Source organism: Anas acuta, chromosome 8 (assembly GCF_963932015.1).
Source record: "Anas acuta chromosome 8, bAnaAcu1.1, whole genome shotgun sequence".
Taxonomy (NCBI): Eukaryota; Metazoa; Chordata; class Aves; order Anseriformes; family Anatidae; genus Anas; species Anas acuta.
The window spans coordinates 32010169-32026739 of NC_088986.1; the positions used below are offsets into that span (position 1 = coordinate 32010169).

General features: G+C 46.1%; 2 long non-coding RNA genes across 3 annotated transcripts; one reads left to right on the plus strand and one right to left on the minus strand.

Annotated features, from left to right (window-relative positions):
• The first annotated feature begins 11215 nt into the window (after nt 1-11215).
• On the plus strand, nt 11216-14308 carry LOC137860401 (uncharacterized). Its single transcript, XR_011098887.1, has 2 exons — nt 11216-12806; nt 13093-14308. It is a non-coding gene; the product is annotated as an uncharacterized lncRNA (long non-coding RNA).
• Nucleotides 12771-14769, minus strand: LOC137860400 (uncharacterized). 2 transcript variants are annotated; one of them, XR_011098885.1, is made up of 3 exons: nt 14555-14769; nt 13543-13632; nt 12771-13388 (listed from the first exon to the last, which is right to left on the minus strand). It is a non-coding gene; the product is annotated as an uncharacterized lncRNA (long non-coding RNA). The 2 variants fall into 2 exon arrangements; XR_011098886.1 differs by lacking the exon at nt 14555-14769 and adding an exon at nt 13774-13950.
• Nucleotides 14770-16571: the final 1802 nt, after the last annotated feature.

Sequence of the window (16571 nt, forward strand, 5' to 3'; positions counted from 1 at the left end):
GACTCCATTTACCATGACTCTTTGGGCCCGGCTATCCAGCCAGTTTCTAACCCAACGAAGCGTGTGCCAGTCCAAGCCTAGGGCAGCCAGTTTCTTGAGGAGAATGCTGTGGGAGACGGTGTCAAAAGCCTTGCTGAAGTCAAGGTAGACCACATCCACAGCCCTTCCCTCATCCACCAAGCGCGTCACTTTGTCATAGAAGGAGATCAGTTTTGTCAAGCAGGATCTGCCTTCCATAAACCCATGCTGACTGGGCCTGATCGCCTGCTTGCCCTGCAAGTGCTGCGTGATGACTCTCAAGAGGATCTGCTCCATGAGCTTCCCTGGTACTGAGGTCAAACTGACAGGCCTGTAGTTTCCCGGGTCTGCCCTCCGGCCCTTCTTGTAGATGAGCATCACGTTTGCTAGCCGCCAGTCAGCTGGGACCTCCCCCGATAGCCAGGACTGCTGATAAATGATGGATAGGGGCTTGGCCAGCTCCTCTGCCAGTTCTCTCAGTACCCTGGGGTGGATCCCATCCGGCCCCATCGACTTGTGCACGTCCAAGTGCCGTAGCAGGACACCAACCAGTTCTTCGCGGACAGTGAGGGCCACATCCTGCTCCCCATCCCCTTCCACCAGCTCAGGGTACTGGGTATCCAGAGAACAACCGGTATTGCCGCTAAAGACTGAGGTGAAGAAGGCATTAAGCGCCTCCGCCTTTTCCTCATCTCTTATAACTAAGTTTCCCCCTGCATCCAGTAAAGGATAGAGATTCTCCTTAGTCCTCCTTTTTGTGTTGATGTATTTATAAAAACATTTTTTGTTATCTTTAACGGCAGTAGCCAGATAGAGCTCCAGATGAGCTTTGGCCTTCCTAATTTTGTCCCTGCACAGCCTCACAACATCCTTATAGTCCTCCCTAGTGGCCTGCCCACTTTTCCAAAGAGTATAAACCCTCTTTTTTCTCCTAAGCTCAAGCCACAACTCTATGTTGAGCCAGGCTGGTCTTCTTCCCCACCAGCTCATCTTTGGGCATGTGGGGACAGACCGTTCCTGCGCTATTAGGATTTCCCTTTTGAAGAGCGCCCAGCCTTCCTGGACTCCTCTGCCCTTCAGAACCACCTCCCAAGGGATTCCACCAACTAGTGTCCTCAGCAGCACAAAGTCAGCCCTCCGGAAGTCCAATACAGCAGTTTTACTGGTCCTCTTCCTGGCCTCGCCAAGAATAGTGAACTCCACCATTTCGTGGTCACTCTGCCCAAGACTGTTCCCGACAATCACATCCTCCACCAGTCCTTCTCTGTTTGTGAAGAGAAGGTCTAGCAGGGCACCTTCCCTGGTAGGCTCACTAACCAGCTGCGTCAGGAAGCTATCTTCCACGCTCTCCAGAAACCTCCTAGACTGCTTTCTCTGGGCTGTGTTGTGCTTCCAGGATATGTCAGGGAAGTTGAAGTCCCCCATGAAAACAAGCGCTGAAGATTTTGCAACTTCTGTCAGCTGCCTGTAGAACTCCTCATCCGTCTCCTCATCCTGGTTCGGCGGTCTGTAACAGACCCCGACCAGGACTACCTGCCAAGAAAAATGGATTTATTTTCCTTCTGCTGATTCTTGAGCAGAGCTCATCACTAACTGCATGTATGGCAGCTCCTTTTCTGAAGTCTCTGCCTAAACCACCAAGTTCACTTTCCAGCAGGTAACTTCTTTGAGAATTGATTGCAGTTACTTCACTCTGTTCTTTTGTTTTGTTTTGTTTTGGTTTTTTTTTTTTTTTTCAACTGCTGCCTTGGCTCCTGATGGGGATTTTCCCCTTACACCTCTTTCTCCTGATAGTACCATTTTTTATTTTTATTTTATTTTTTTATCTTGCATGCCATAAATACACAGGCATGATATAGGCTCTAGTTGTAAGGCTTTATTTGGGCCACACAGTTCTTGTTGGTCAAAATTATTCTGTGAAGTAAACAAATAATTAGATACTTTACAGAAATACCAAATATTAAATATTTTCTCAGAAAGTAGATGGATTTCAGGTGTTTGCTTGCATAAAGGACAAACTACAGAGATGGAAGGCACAATTTAAAGGCAAATGAGGTACCAGAGCTGCAGAAAACACTCAACTAAACAGAGACGAATGCGTCACTAAAGTAGATAATAGCTAACACTGGAGCTCTCTAGAAAGATCTCAGCTCTGCTGTGAAAGACACGACCCTGAAAATTGTTGTGCATGCCAAATGCATCGTGCTTGTGTTTTCTTCTGCTTGCTTGTCTCTTTTTGCCTTGTTTATGCTGAGAACATTTCCTGCCCACCATGGGATGAGGCACTGAACACTTTCTCCATGTGAAGTTCCTAAAGGCAATGGGTCTCAGCCCCAAAAGAAGTTCTGATGACTAAGTTCAGGAAGTTATCAGTCAAACAGGATCAATGGCTAGAAGATTCTGTGACACCCATGCAGTGGGCTGGAGGTTTATCCATCGTGCTAATGGAACAGTAGGCAGAGCAAACACAAGGACCTGAAATTCTCTGGGACTGGTGATGTTGGCAGAGCAGAAGATATGTTGTTGTAATTGTCTTCCTTTTGTTTGTCCCAAATCCACTTTTTGAAATTAATTGTTCTGGAACAAACATGGAAGTTGCTGGAGCTTAATGGGTGTCAGTGCTGCTGCTGCTACTCAGAAAATGATCCCAATTTTAGCTTGTGCTTTTTCACTTACAGTATGTTTTACTGTTTTCATAAGTTGGCTTTCAAGCATAATGAAAGCTCTGAAATGGGAAGCATCCTGAGAGGAATCAGGTGAGTGAATTAAGCTCTGCTGTGTCTGATTTGGAGTAAATGAGAAAGCTAATGCTGTGTCAGAATGGGGTGCTTCAACTGATGGAGATACCTGGTATCATGTCTTATACTTCTGTATGGAGTTCAGTCACATGTGAACAGCCACTCATCCCGTTGGGTATCAGTGCTGCTGTTCTTAAAGAAAGTTGGTAGAGAAGTACTCTTCAAAAGTTTTCTTTGTGTTCCAAGATGATAGAGGGAGGCAAGAAAACACATAACGATCTAAGAACAACAACAAAAAAGATAATATGAAAATTTGTTAGTGCTGGATAATCAGTCTCCAGGCTACTGAATTTCTAATTGTCCCAGGCAGAGTATAAAAATGCCATCAGAAATAAGGGAAAAGCTTCTTTGATGTGATATTGCAATAAGAGAACTTTAGAGCTGAAAACCCTTTCCAGCACCTGTATATGACTAGAGAAAGTGAATCATTGAGGATGATGCAGATACAGTCATTTGAATGCAGTACTGAAATTTGGGCAGGAATTGTATCAAACCAGGTGATGCAGATAGGGGCTGTACCTGCAGCACCTTCAGCAACAATTGCAGTGAAAATGGAAAGCAACAGCTGACCAGCTGTAAGTCATTTACTGTTTTCTACAATAAGCCTTACAGAAAAATTTATGGAGCAGATGGGCACAAAGTGTTCATGATCTTCTGTGCCTGGGCCTTTTCATAAACAGATACCAGTGAATGCATCCTAGGAATTCCTCACTGAGGCTCTTCGGTGGTGTAAAAACATCAAATAGGCCTGCTGAAGAGGAGTCTTGAACCTTGCAATGAAACCATCATGGATACAATCAAAGATAATACTTATTACAGATACAACATTTGCTCATCTAACACACCTTATAAAAGACCAGGATGATGTAATTAGAGCATCTGGTGCTCCAAGTGAGACTAAATTAAAAGTGCCCCATATGGTGTTAGAAATAGGGGAGTTCTTAGCAGGGAATTTTTACTAACCCATAAAAACACTGATGTTTTACACTTCACTTCAGCTGTGGGCACTCCTTGGTCACTGAGAGGGATTCCGGGGGCTCTGCTCTTTGCTTCTCAGTGCTCCTGTCCTTGGCCTGATGGTGAGGGCAAGTCAGGAACTAGACCCAGCTCCATGCTGGTTTTGCACCACTCCTGCGCTACCCGTGAGGCAGGGTAGGTGTGTGGGGCTCTGGGCCTCTGCCCAGGCACAGGAGGCTGTTGGCCTATGTCTGGGTGCGTAACCTCACTGCACAGGGCTGCAAGACCTGTGTCATGAGGGCACCGGGCTGCTGTGGGCCCCTGTGTTGTTCGGTTGCAATTGCTGTCAGCCTTCAGTAACAAACAAAAAAAAAGCCATTTATAACATTTCAGGTAGCATAGGTAGCATGAGAATTTGGGTGTTTTGTTTTGTTGGGTGTTTTTTTCATTTCCTGTACAAAAATACTGTGAGAAGAAAGGCAGTTACTTTTTCTATATCATTTAGTATATTTTTGGTTGATAAAAAAATGAAATGAAACAATGAAAAATACACATGCACATGAAATACAAATAATTTGCAGTAGCCTTTTTTCAATGGCTTGAGTGGGTATAATAATCCCAGATATTCATTACTTTTGAGATAAAGGTCTAAGGTTACCTTGGTGGATTGTGATTCATGTTATTCCTCAGAACAAGTCATTCATTCAGTGCTTCCAGTTCTAAATCTAGCAACTACGAAGTTTCTGATCCTTTCTAAAATCAGTGTAAAGGAGAGAAAGTGTTACTTGTGGAGACAGTTTGTCCTTTGTTGGAGCACCCAATGGGGTCTGTGGTTGCTGCACTTACCAGCGCCCCGCTCCTGCCAGCTGCCTGCTCTGCCTCTTCACAGCACCAGCCCTGTGCAAAGGGAAACCCCCAAGTTTTGTATCTGTATAGCTTTTGGTACTGGGCACTTCATTTTAAGTTTCTTCTTGGTAATGTGAATAAATTGTAATAATCAGAATAGTAGTAGTTTGCACTGAGTGAGAACAAACCGGCTGCATGAGCAGCATGCCAGGATGAGGCAGGTTAGCAGTTTCTGAGGGGACATGGATGTTGTCGTGGGGCTATTTTCAGCCAGTTTTGTGCCATGATTTAATTCTTGTGTGATAACAGTATCAGAAGGTTTATTGCATTTACCGTGTTTGAAACTATTAGCTATGAGAAGGTAGATACACTAAATTACATAGCGTACAGAACATGTAAGCATGATAGGAGAATAATGTTACTGGCATATGAGAATAAAAGGCCCGAAGCCCTGTTTTATTATACCATAAATATGCTGTGCTAGAGGCTCTTAACACAAGATGAAAGTAGAGTGTTTTTTAATGTTTGTTATAAAGGAGTCCTCCTCACACTTGGATGGGAGAATCCCCTTCTCCAGTGGTGACTTCATGTGGCCACTTGCCTGGGGAGTCCCCTGAGGTCTGCTGTGATAAAAGATTCACAAATACTGTGAAATTATAGACTTCTGTTCAGCAACCAAAGTCTGCTTATAAAAAAATTCCAGATAATTTGTTTACCATCTAGGGGAAAAAAAAAAGAGCAAAAATTGTGTAAAGTAGGACATTCTTTTCTGTAGAAAATAATTTTAAATAGTAATTATTAAGATGATTCATTTTGTAGTTAACAAAAAAAATGTATCATTGCAGTGGCAGATTTTCCTAACTCAAAAAAAAGAACTTCAGTTGATTTCATTCATTGATGAAAATGAAGTGCATGAACTGCTGTGTGAAGAGCCACCGTGCATAAGGCTGGTGATGTGAGATTTCAGTTCCGTACTCAGTGTTGTGTAGCTAGTTCCTGGGCTAGTGCAGGCTGCTTATAAAATTAATTATGTTTAAAAGGTACAAAAAACGATAACATAAAAGTAGTAACTGTGCAACAGGAAATTCTTCTTAGCATCAGTTTTTCGAAACATCACAGGAAATATATTATAAAAAATAATTGGGGAATAACCAAAAATTGTAACAAAGTGTGGTTAGAAAAGTGGGGGGAAAATTTATTTAGAGAAATATAATATTTACCTGAACAGTTGGTTTTGGTACATTGTTTGTTTACCAGGGAAAAGCCCTGGGATTATGACATGTCTAGGAAGGAGGACTCAGGTTTTGCCTTATAGGGTTGACAGCCGCATCTGGGACCTGGTTAGGAATTCACCTGAAACACCTTGGTATAGTGCTGCTGCAACTCTTGTGATCTGCTGAGCCATGGAGCATCCAGTGCTCACCCAGACACAGGGCAAAAGCTTTGGGGCAGGCAAGTCCTGGGGTTTCATCTGTCCCTGAGCTGCAGCCATGGCCCAGCCAATGCCTGAGCACCTGTCCAGCAGGGAGTAGAGTCACCAGGAGACAAAAGAAAGCTGCTCCTCCTCCCCGTCATGCTCCTGGGGTGAGAGAAGGAGGTTCACATCCCTTCAGGCGGTGAGGGGACTGAACACAGATCTCCCACATCCTGGGTCAGTGCCCTAATTACTGGGTTAGTGGATAAAAGGGGAATGACAGCAGCTGTGGTGCATCTAAGCTCTTGTTTCCTTTGTGATTTTTTTTCGTATTGCAAGTGCCCCAAATGCAACATTTTGGCTGATACAAAACACCTTCCTTGATACAAAATTTACAGAGGTTGTCTTATTTCAGCAACAAAAACTGGCAATTATTTTTTCAGATTGATCTGAATGTGGATTTTCTTTTGCTTATTTTAGTTTCATTCAGTTTCTCTACAGGAGAATCAATTATTTGCACAGAGCTATTTGTAAATGTTTAAAACCACAGGATGGGCTTTGTCAGATGACAGTGGCCTACAAAACCTCAGCCCAGCCTGGTGGGCTGTCCTCCCTTGGGAGGCTGTATGGCTGAGGCTGTCAGATAGGCTCATCCCTGAGAACAGGAGGGGCTGGACAGAGGCACCTCAACACTACTGAAATACTGAATGCTATGGAATATATATGTATATGTACAATGATTCAGGAGGACTTTAGTAAAAATGTGGAAATCTATGTTCCTTTTATGTTTTATGCCTTTCTGATCCCATACTGAGCACTTCTGGAGGTGTGGTTAGGAGCCAGCCAGAACAGAAGAGGACTTGATAAAAATTTTCCAGTGGCTAATTTTGGCAATTGCTTGCAGGGGTTTGCAAGCACTTGTTGAGATGAATGTTGAGATGCTTTTCTTTTTTTTTTTTTTTTTTTTTTTTTTTGTGGCTGGACAAGCCAAAAGACGATAAAGCTATCAAGCATCAGTTGTGCGTGCTCCTCACTGGAATGAGGAGAGGGGTGCTGAGGACAGGGGGATCAGAGCTCAGGTGGTGAAGAGCTGAACGCAGCCATAAAGTCTCTGCTATGGAAGGGGACTGTGGGCAGCTTCCCTACTCTTTTAAGTGTTCAGAACTCTATTTCATTTATGTTACTTATTTGCTGATTAGGAGTGGCTTGTCACAGCCAACATTGTTGTCAGAAGCAAATGTACATGGTTACTTTTATTACTCCTTTCTTTGTGCCATTGTGGATTTCAATATGTCTGCAAAATTTATTTTATAAATGACATAAATGTGCTCAGAACATTACAGCAGGGAAAATATGACAACAGTAATACTACAGAGCATAATCCCTGCCTCAGGAGCTTGCTGTCCAAGGGTCTGAACGTGTTCTTTGTGCTTAGGAAGTGAGCAGAGTGTAGGTGTTAGCTCCACTTGGCTTAACACAAGATTTGGGGGTAAAATAAATGGGCAGGAAGAGGAGCTGAGAACTGACCTGAGACTCTCCAGAGATGACAATCAGATTTGAGCATCACCCTGAGCTACTGATGCTCTGAAACGCTCCCCTGTGAGGGAGGTAGGAAGGGTTTCCATTCCTTGTTCTCATTAATGGGAAATGTGCTGTGGTTTTGTTTGGGGGAAAAGACAAAACAGAAACCTGTGAGAGTTTACATTTCATTTAATTCAAAATGATCATTAAAAAGGCAAAAACCCAGAGGGTAGTCTGTAATTTGCACAGCTGTGCTTAATGCTTCTCAGGTGCAGCAGGCTCACCCCCTCAGGACCAGGCCTTGAGGGGGCACTGTGAAGAGGGATGCTGGAGAGGACCATATGGAAACTGAACACGAAATAAAAGCTTGAGTGGAGGTGGGTGGATTCAGGAGCTGGAGGAGAGGGAGCCTAGGCTGTGCAGTGCAATGTACATAGGAAATGAACGTATGCAGAAACTGAAATGTGTTCAGCTGCGGTCATGCTCGAATAATCCATGCAGGCACTCCCCCGACATGTGTGCATGGTACAACGCCATGCCATGCTGGCTGCCAGAGGTACGGGCAGGACATGTCTGCCTGCAGTGGACAAAGCAATGGGGAGAGGGGCGCAAAGTATGCACACAGAGAAGCCACACAGCAAAAAGCTACAAAAGGTGAAAATACATAGAGGAAGGGCTGTTTTTTTGTTTTGTTTTGTTTTGTTTGTTTGTTTGTTTGTTTGTTTTTTGATAAAATGGACTGGTTGTTCATAATTAATCTAAATACTTACTCTAAGGCCACTTGAGTTTTTTTGCCAGGATCACAAAGCTCTTCCAATCTCCACTGGTATGGGATCTTGCATTGCGTGAGTGCTGGCATCTGCAAGGCTATCTCAGCTTTTTCCTCCCATGCCTTATAGGAAGATTCATTAATCTGGAAGGTGCTGAGTTCTGGAAATCTCCAGGCCCCACTCAAGGGCTCTGGGGCTCATTGAAACATCCCCAGTAGGTAGCGGTGTCACATGGGATGCCAGCATCTGTCTGATCCTCGTTCCATTTAGACTTTCCAGCATGTGCTGGTGAGCGTCCCGATGACTTTGTGCTCTGCTAAGTACTTCTGTGATCTGAGCTTGGTTAGCTGCAAGGGACATCTGTGGCTGCTGTTTTACCCAGATGGAACGATCTGTGTGGGAAAGACAGGCCTCCTCTCTGGGATGGGGTTCCCTGGGGCCAAAAGTAACTTGGCAAGCTTCCTTGTCCCCTGGAGTTAAACACTTTTTGAGAAGGATGCCATACTGGTTCCTCTTCCTAGCTGAACTTAAATACAGTGATCCTTATATCAAATAGCTGTTACAATCCCACAGATCTTTAAGTGTTGATCTCTATCAGATTTTTATTAGCAGAACTTATTACCATCTAACTTCCTTCTAAACCTATGCATTATTTGTTATGGCACGGGAGCAGGGTGCACGCAGCTCAGGCACTGTGGGCTTGTTCAAGTCTTTGGCTTTGCTGGAGGCAAGAGCAGCACCATGTCCCCTGGCAGCCTTCCTGCTCTTGCATTCCCTGCTCTCTGCAGTTGGGCAGGTGGGTGAGGGCTGCTGTGCCATGTGCCCACACGGTTGTTCTTCCATGGCAGGTGTTGGAAGTCTGAAGGGGCTGTCACAGTCTGCTCGCTGGAAAGGGCAGCCAGTGTCCCCAGCACACCTGGACCATGGTTCCTCGGCCTTGACACAGACACCGAGTGGTCCCTGTTTGTTAGGGGGAAAAACTGAGAAAGGCCACTTTGTTTGCTTCTGGGCACTATTTTTTTTGGTGAGCAAATTGTCAGAATAGGCAGCATGTCTTTGATACTTTGTCTTTCTATCAGAGTCAGAAACAGCTGATGACATTATACTGGGCATTCATTTTAGATCTGCTGAGCCCACAGAAATCAATAGTTTTCCATTATCGGGTCTGGCTGGGTCACTGGTCTGTCAATGAGCTGTTACAGTTGCTGTACAAGGGTGAACCTGACCAGTCAATTGCTGCTGACAAGAGGAAAACACGCTGACAGCCACGAGAACAAGTCAGAACACAGATTTGCACTTCGGTTCACCATCCGAGGAGACTCAGAAGGGGCCACTTCCAAGATGTAGGGCACATGCAGTTGGAGAAGGGGCCGCCTCTTTTCCAGGGAAACAACATTTTTTTCTGTAGCCCCAAATGTCAGAGAGCTTGCAAACTGGAGAAGAAGGAGCCAATCCCTTGGCACAGTGTGTTTCAAGCCAAAAAAGGACATGCTAACAGGAACACCACTACTGCCATGTCCAGTGGGGCCTTCCTGAGGTGGCCATGGCTAGGGAAGGCCAGGCCCTGGGCTGCTGCAGGCACAGGGCACAGCCAGGTTGTGGGCACACATGTAACCATGGGCCTCATGCTCCCTCTTGCCTGCCTGTGTTTCAACACTGACTTCCTATCAAACTTGAGTGCTGAGCAAAAAATAAATATTTAGAAATTATCCCAATATTATGATTTTTAATTTTCAACTTTATTAACTTCTTTCAAGTGTTAAATCCTGGCCGTTTTATTTACCCCTCGAGTCTTCTGTTTGATTCTCGCAGATGTCTATATTCACTTGTGTTCCATCATCAAACAAAAACCTGGTAATCAACTTTATCACTGGAAGCCAACTAACTGGCTTTTAAAAAACACACTACCCAAAAGAAAGATTATTTTCTTTAAATGAGAGAAGAGGGAAGTATTTTTACCAGAGAAGGGCAAACCTTGCTTTGCTGGTAATTAGAAGCACCAGTCTTACATGACTTGCAGCACTTAGTAGCTCAAAATGCGTCAGATCTCTTACAGCATTAATTAAAAAGATTTTTTTTTAATAAAATGCTTCATGTTTTAGCCCTTTTATTCCTCCCACCGAATGTGATTATGTGGGCTGAAGGGAATTCAGGTTAATATGTTGACACACTTAACAATGTGGGGTCATGTTGCACAATACGCCTGACTGCTTTGGTTCAGCACAGCCCCTGACAGGTCCTAATCAACCCCTGCCCTAAAGGCAGAGGCAAGGAGAGGGTTTTAATTACTGCTCTATACACGGGTTTGCCAGCATTAAATTGAGACGTAATTAGGCCGCCGCATTTTAATAATTGTCCTAGCTAATTGGGCAGACAAGTACGCTCCACAGTGTGGCGTGATTAGATAATTAGTATTTCCAAATGACAAAATCGGGGTCTCGATTAAGGATTCGGCGAGCGGGGCGGGACCATCCCATCCCATCCATCTTATCTCTTCCCGTCCCGTCCGATCCATCCATCCCTCCCCGTCCCGCCGGGCCCCGGCCCCGACATGGCAGAGGCGGGCGCAGTTCCCACCATGGCCGTCAGGGGGCGCCGCTCACGCGCGGCCGCTGCCCGCTGCCCTCCCCGGCCGGTCCCGCTCCCGGGCGCCGCCGCGTCACGGCAAAGCCGCTGCCGGCAGGACGGTGGCATGCAAACGCCTCGCTAGCAAGCTGCAAAATCGCCTTTATTTTATTTTATTTTATTTTATTTTATTTTATTTTATTTTATTTTATTTTATTTTATTTTATTTTATTTTATTTTATTTTATTTTATTTTATTTTATTTTATATTTTATTTTATTTATTTTATTTTATTATTTTATTTTATTTATTTTATTTTATCTGCAGAAGAGGAAACAGTTTTACTTCTTGTTTTGTGTTTTTGTGCGTGTGATCCTGCTGTCACCGAGATACAGATGCTCCGGCTGAAATCAACAGCGATGATTTCCCTACAGCCTGAGGGCTTCTCGGCTTTAAAAGTCTAGTTAGTGGGTTTTTTGTTTTGTTTTGTTTTTGTTTGTTTGTTTGTTTTTGTTTTGTTTTGCTTTGCTTTGTTTTGTTTTTTCCCCCACTGTATCAAGACTTTAACTCCTGACTGTTTGACGACTCAATGCCAGGCGGGCGGCGCAGTGTCTATGGCCTCATTTCGGGATACGCCGACTCGCACACCTTGGGTGGCTCCAAGCCGCAGCGCCGGCACTGCCAGCCGCTGTTTACCAGCCCTGCCGTCGGGGAGAGCTAAGAGCAGCGAGGTGCAGCCTGCGGAACAGCTGCTACAGCCCTTGCGGCCCGCAGTTCGGGTGGCACGAAATGAGCCACCCCAAATACAGGAGGCTGATCTGCCAGCCTGTGGCCAAAGCAGAATTCGGGATGTCCTGGGAAGTAAGGGCGCTGGGCCGCAGTGGCAAAGCATCCCTCCGCCCGGCCGGGTGCCCCTCGCCTTTTAAAAATCTCTTTTTTTGACGCTGACAGACACTCGGGGCAACTGCTTTTCAGTAGCCGGCTTCTTTCCGAGCAGCCTCCGCGCCCGGAGTGCTCGGTCAGGCTCCATTTTATTACGCCCCCCGCCGGCGTGCAGGGGGCCACGGCAGGAACGTGCAGGCTGGTGGTGCTCGTCTGAAGGTGCCATCCAGCGCCAAGTCTGCGGTTAATCGAGTCCGCTTGGTGAAGTTCAACAATTTAATCAGTGTCTGCACGAGCCCCGGTGTTATTTATCTGTGCTGCGTTAGGTTCCCTTGGGCTGTAAAGCGATCTCCAGAGGTTAGATGGGGGGAACCTAACACAACAGGAGCAGTCGCTGCCCTGATCCTACAAGAAAGCCGCTTCAGTCGGTCTCACCGGAGAAGCAGCAGTCGGTACTGCGGTGAGGGCTGGGCAGGACCAAAGCCACAGCGTGGCTCTCCTAAGGCCACTGTCGCTATTTACCAGCAAGTCACAACTTGGACGTGCCATTAGTTAGCAATCCTTGCCAGCGATGCTTTTTTCTGCCTGGTTAGAAGGCTGGGGTTTTTCCTGTAGGCACACTCTTAAGACCATCTTAGTGCTTGTGCAGAGCTTTTGTGGTGGGGGGTCTCAGCAGGGTGGAAGCTGAAGGCCACCCAAACATGGCACAGAATGCAGGTGTGTGAGTTGTGCCCTGATTCTGGCAGGAGATGCACAGTGTCGTCCCAGGTATTTTTTTGGCTAAGGTGCTCCTGTCTTTGGACCTAGTGGTGTTAGAAAATCTAGTTGGTACAACCATTCTGATCGGTAAAAGTATAGAAAATGCTGTCCCCTTCCTGGCTCTCTCCTCCTGTATTCTTAGTCAAGCCCAGGCTGCATTCGTGGCTGCTCAGCTCACACTGAGGAAGCTTCCTTGTCTGCAGACCTCCCCTCGGGTGTCAGTTCTGATGGTCCAGGCTGGGACGGACAAATGTAGCTGAAGAAATGAATTTACTTTGTAAGTAATTTTTTTTTGTATGTAAGTTTTTTTTTTTTTTCTGTGTATCAATACTATATTTTTTTCCTGATGAAAATTTTGTAAAAACTGAATAATTAGATCTATAAAATAAGCTATATCTTTATTTACAGCTCTGTAATTGAAACAGTTCAGCTTAGTAACGTTAAGACAGCACGATCCCCTTCCTGAGTACACTGTTGTAGGAGCAGGAGAGCCTTTGAAACTGGCACTGGGTTTTCATTCGCACTCTGCGTAGCTCTGTCTTGCTTTTCTTCTGCTCCGAAAGGTGACAGTGAAGCGCTGCGATCAGGTTCGCCCCTTCCCATCTCTGCCGGAGGAGGAAGAAGAAGAAGAGGAGAGCCCCGGAGCCGCCGTGGGCAGGGCGAGGGGCGCCGACAAAAGAGAGCCCCCGAGCGAGAGCCGCGGGCTCTGCCGGCGAGTTTGGACGCATTTTAAGTCTGAGGAATAAGTGACAGGGTCATCATTTCCCCGGCTCGGCTGCTTTCAGATTCGGCTACGAGGGTGAAGTCTTGCTAACAGCTCGTGTATCTGTATATTTAATTGCGACCTGGCTGCATGTTCCTGTTGAGGAAGGATGCAGATGACAAGTGAGTTATAAAAAAAAAAAAAAAAAAAAAAAAAAACAGAGTCAGTTGACAAAAACAGGAAAGGAATGACAGATGAAAAGGCAGTCGATGAGGAGCTAACTGGCAAACGCATCAGTAAAGTCATATACCTTCTGAGAGGAGTAGCAGTTTGTTTTATTCCGGTTCTCCAGAGTTTTATCTACTGTCGGTGTGAAGGGGGAGAGAGGAGCTAATGTGCCCTGTTTAGGATACAAACATGCAGATTAGATCAGACTTCAGACACCCCGTTTCACTCAAAATTTAAAACAGTTAGAGGCATAAAGCAGAATTCCGCCACCGAGGAAAACAGAAGTACACTTTTTTATCTTTATTATTGTTACTGTTATTATTTGTAATGTTTTAAAGTCGTTTCCAAGCTGTTCGAACGCATTCAGCGAGCGAGGTCCCGGGGGTGTTGCGGGTGCGCGGCCGCCGCTGCCCGAGCCGGGAGAGCAGCAGCCCGACCCCGTCTTCTCCACTTTTGTGTTACTTTAAGTTTTCAGTGAGGCTGGTGTAATTACTGGGCGTTTAACTTTTTGCCAGGCTCTTTCATTATAGCTTTGCATTTGCACCTCGCTTTTAAGAGAAGTAATAACATTCACAGTCGGGGGCAAATCCTGTTAATGAACAAATTAAAGTTCAAACAGTTATTCAAGTTCACAGCCCCGCTCGCTGCTCATTTAATAAGAGTTATGCATGTTACTTTCTCTCAAGATCACTCCCCCTTTTATTACTTTTTAAGCTTTTCATAAGCACTGACGGGATGTAGGGGCAGCTCCCAGCCTCTGAAGAGCCCACAAATCCTGAAGGGAGCCCTAATCCGGCCTTAATTTGACAACTTTTGTAAAACGCATAAAAGCTCGGGTGCCACCCTTGTGCGCTCCAATGACTGCATCGCGGGGAGCCCGGGGGAAACTCCCCTTTTTGCTGCACCCACGCAGTCTGCCGGTCCTCCCGGGGCCGGAAGGGATATTAGGGTGCCTGAGCCCCCCGGGGGCTGTCCCGGCTCCGGTGCCTGCCAGCAGGCGCGGCAGAGCGGTCCCATGCGCTCTCTCCCTCCTTCTCCCCCGCGCCGCTTTCCTCCTTCCCTCCGACCCTTTCGCGGCTGCAGTGCGCGCTCACCTCGCTGTTTGCATGTCATGAATCTTAATTCCCCGCGGAGGGGGCTTCCCAGCCCCGGGGAGCGGCGGGGCCCGGGGACGGCGACGGGGTCCAGCCATCCGCGGGGTTTGACGCCGGTTCAAGGCAGCGCCGGTGCCAAAGCGCTGTCTGTGTACAAATGGAGGAGATCACACTCCCCATTATCTACCTCCTGGCGAGTGTTTGATTTGTGACATCAAAAGCTTATCAAGGCAAGCTCAAAAAAAAAAAAAAAAAAAAAAAAGCACCTCTTGATGGGCTCCGGTTTGGGTTATCTTGGGGGAAAAGAGGAGAGGGGGGGGCCCGGTGCTGTCAGGCGATGGGGACCGCTTCCCCCTTCCAGCCGCGGCACTCCGCGGGCGCACACGGCAGCGCGGGGGGGTGAGGGGGGGGAACGGGAGGGTGGCCCCGCCGCGCTGTGCCTGGGGCTGCGGGGAGACCCTGATTCCTCGCAGTCATCCGCACACAAGTGGCTTGATATAATCACCATGACAACTGCCGTCTATAAGCATACAAATAATAGAGATGAAATAGACAAAAGATTAGCATGCCAAGAAAAGTACAATAAGTTTCTTATTTAGCATTTAGATAACTGTCTTTCCTTCGGAGCAGGCTTCAAAGTTGAACCCAGTTTAGACCAAGAGGATTAATTCTTTCTCCCGCATGCTTCATTGAATCTCTCATTACCAAACTTTGTCTGTATTGATGTAAGATTTGATTGAAGATTAGAGCATTTAGCAAATCTTGCTTTTCTGCATGTATCAGGCCTTTTCAAGCGCAGCCCGCGCTGCCCAGTGGTCAATACCCTTACTTTTATCCAGTGTCTGCTTCATTTAAACTTAATCAACTCCCTCAATGAACTGGAACAGGGAAACGTCCCTGCGGTAAGAATGTTGTGCTTTTCTTAGATAATTATTTGCTCCCCTTCCCAATCCGCTGGCGTTAAACCCAAAATTGCTCTCTGATGAACTTAATCAATATGATAATGACCACTGGGGCTGAATGGCTTTGCCTGGGCTCAGCATGGAAAAGGTAGATGGCTGTGCCCATTACCCAAACCCAACTTCTCCTTGTCTCGCCTTTCCTTTTGTGTACGCTGCTCCCACCTTTCTTTCTCCCTCCCTTCCTTCCCTTGCCCCCCTTTCTTTCTCTTCTTGCCTGCCTCCCCCACCCCCACCGCGACACCGAGCGCTGCCAGGCTGTAGAATGATGCATCTCTGTGCGGGAGGAGGACTCGTATGTCACCGCCAGGAGAAGTGGAGCAGACCGATTGGCTGGGTGAATTATCTGGCTTGTTGCGGTGAATTATTTGCGCTGTTCCCTTTACCAGTCAACAAGTTTCTGAGGTATAGCGCAGATCAATCAAAGCTGACAGAGCGCATGTGAAGCTTTTACTGTGTAAATCTGGACCTCTTGTCCTGCCTTCGTTGGCACTGGCATCTGTATATCATTTTTATACTGCTACCAGTAGAGCAATTTCAAAAGTATTTGCAAGGAAAATGGATGTCCCCATCTGTTCCTGGAATCATAAATGTGCCACTTTCGGAGGGTTTTCACTGGTAATCATATCTTTAATGATGAACAAACTTGTGATATATACCTTTCCATAAAATGGGGTTTTCTTCACTTTATTGTGATTGGCTAGGATAAATAGCTTTTCCATATGTTAGGGAGATAAAACATAAGATTACCAGGGCTCGTTTGTTTGATCGTAAACAAAAGAAACAATTCACTCCAAACACTCCTTAAACAGGAACAACTGCAGAATTAAATTGTATTAATAGGCTATCGATGGGTCAGGAGGTAAACAACCATCCCCGTGGAAAAGACAGCTCTTTGAAAATAAGAATAGACGGGCTCCCTCGCTGCTCGGGTGACCTTACTGCAGATGCAGATGTTATATATTCTATGTTCGGTTTTAATTTTAACAAACATTCTGTCTTTGTCTCTCTGGTCTCCAGCCTGACTTTGAATTTCCGTGCCCGCACCGGCGCGCAGG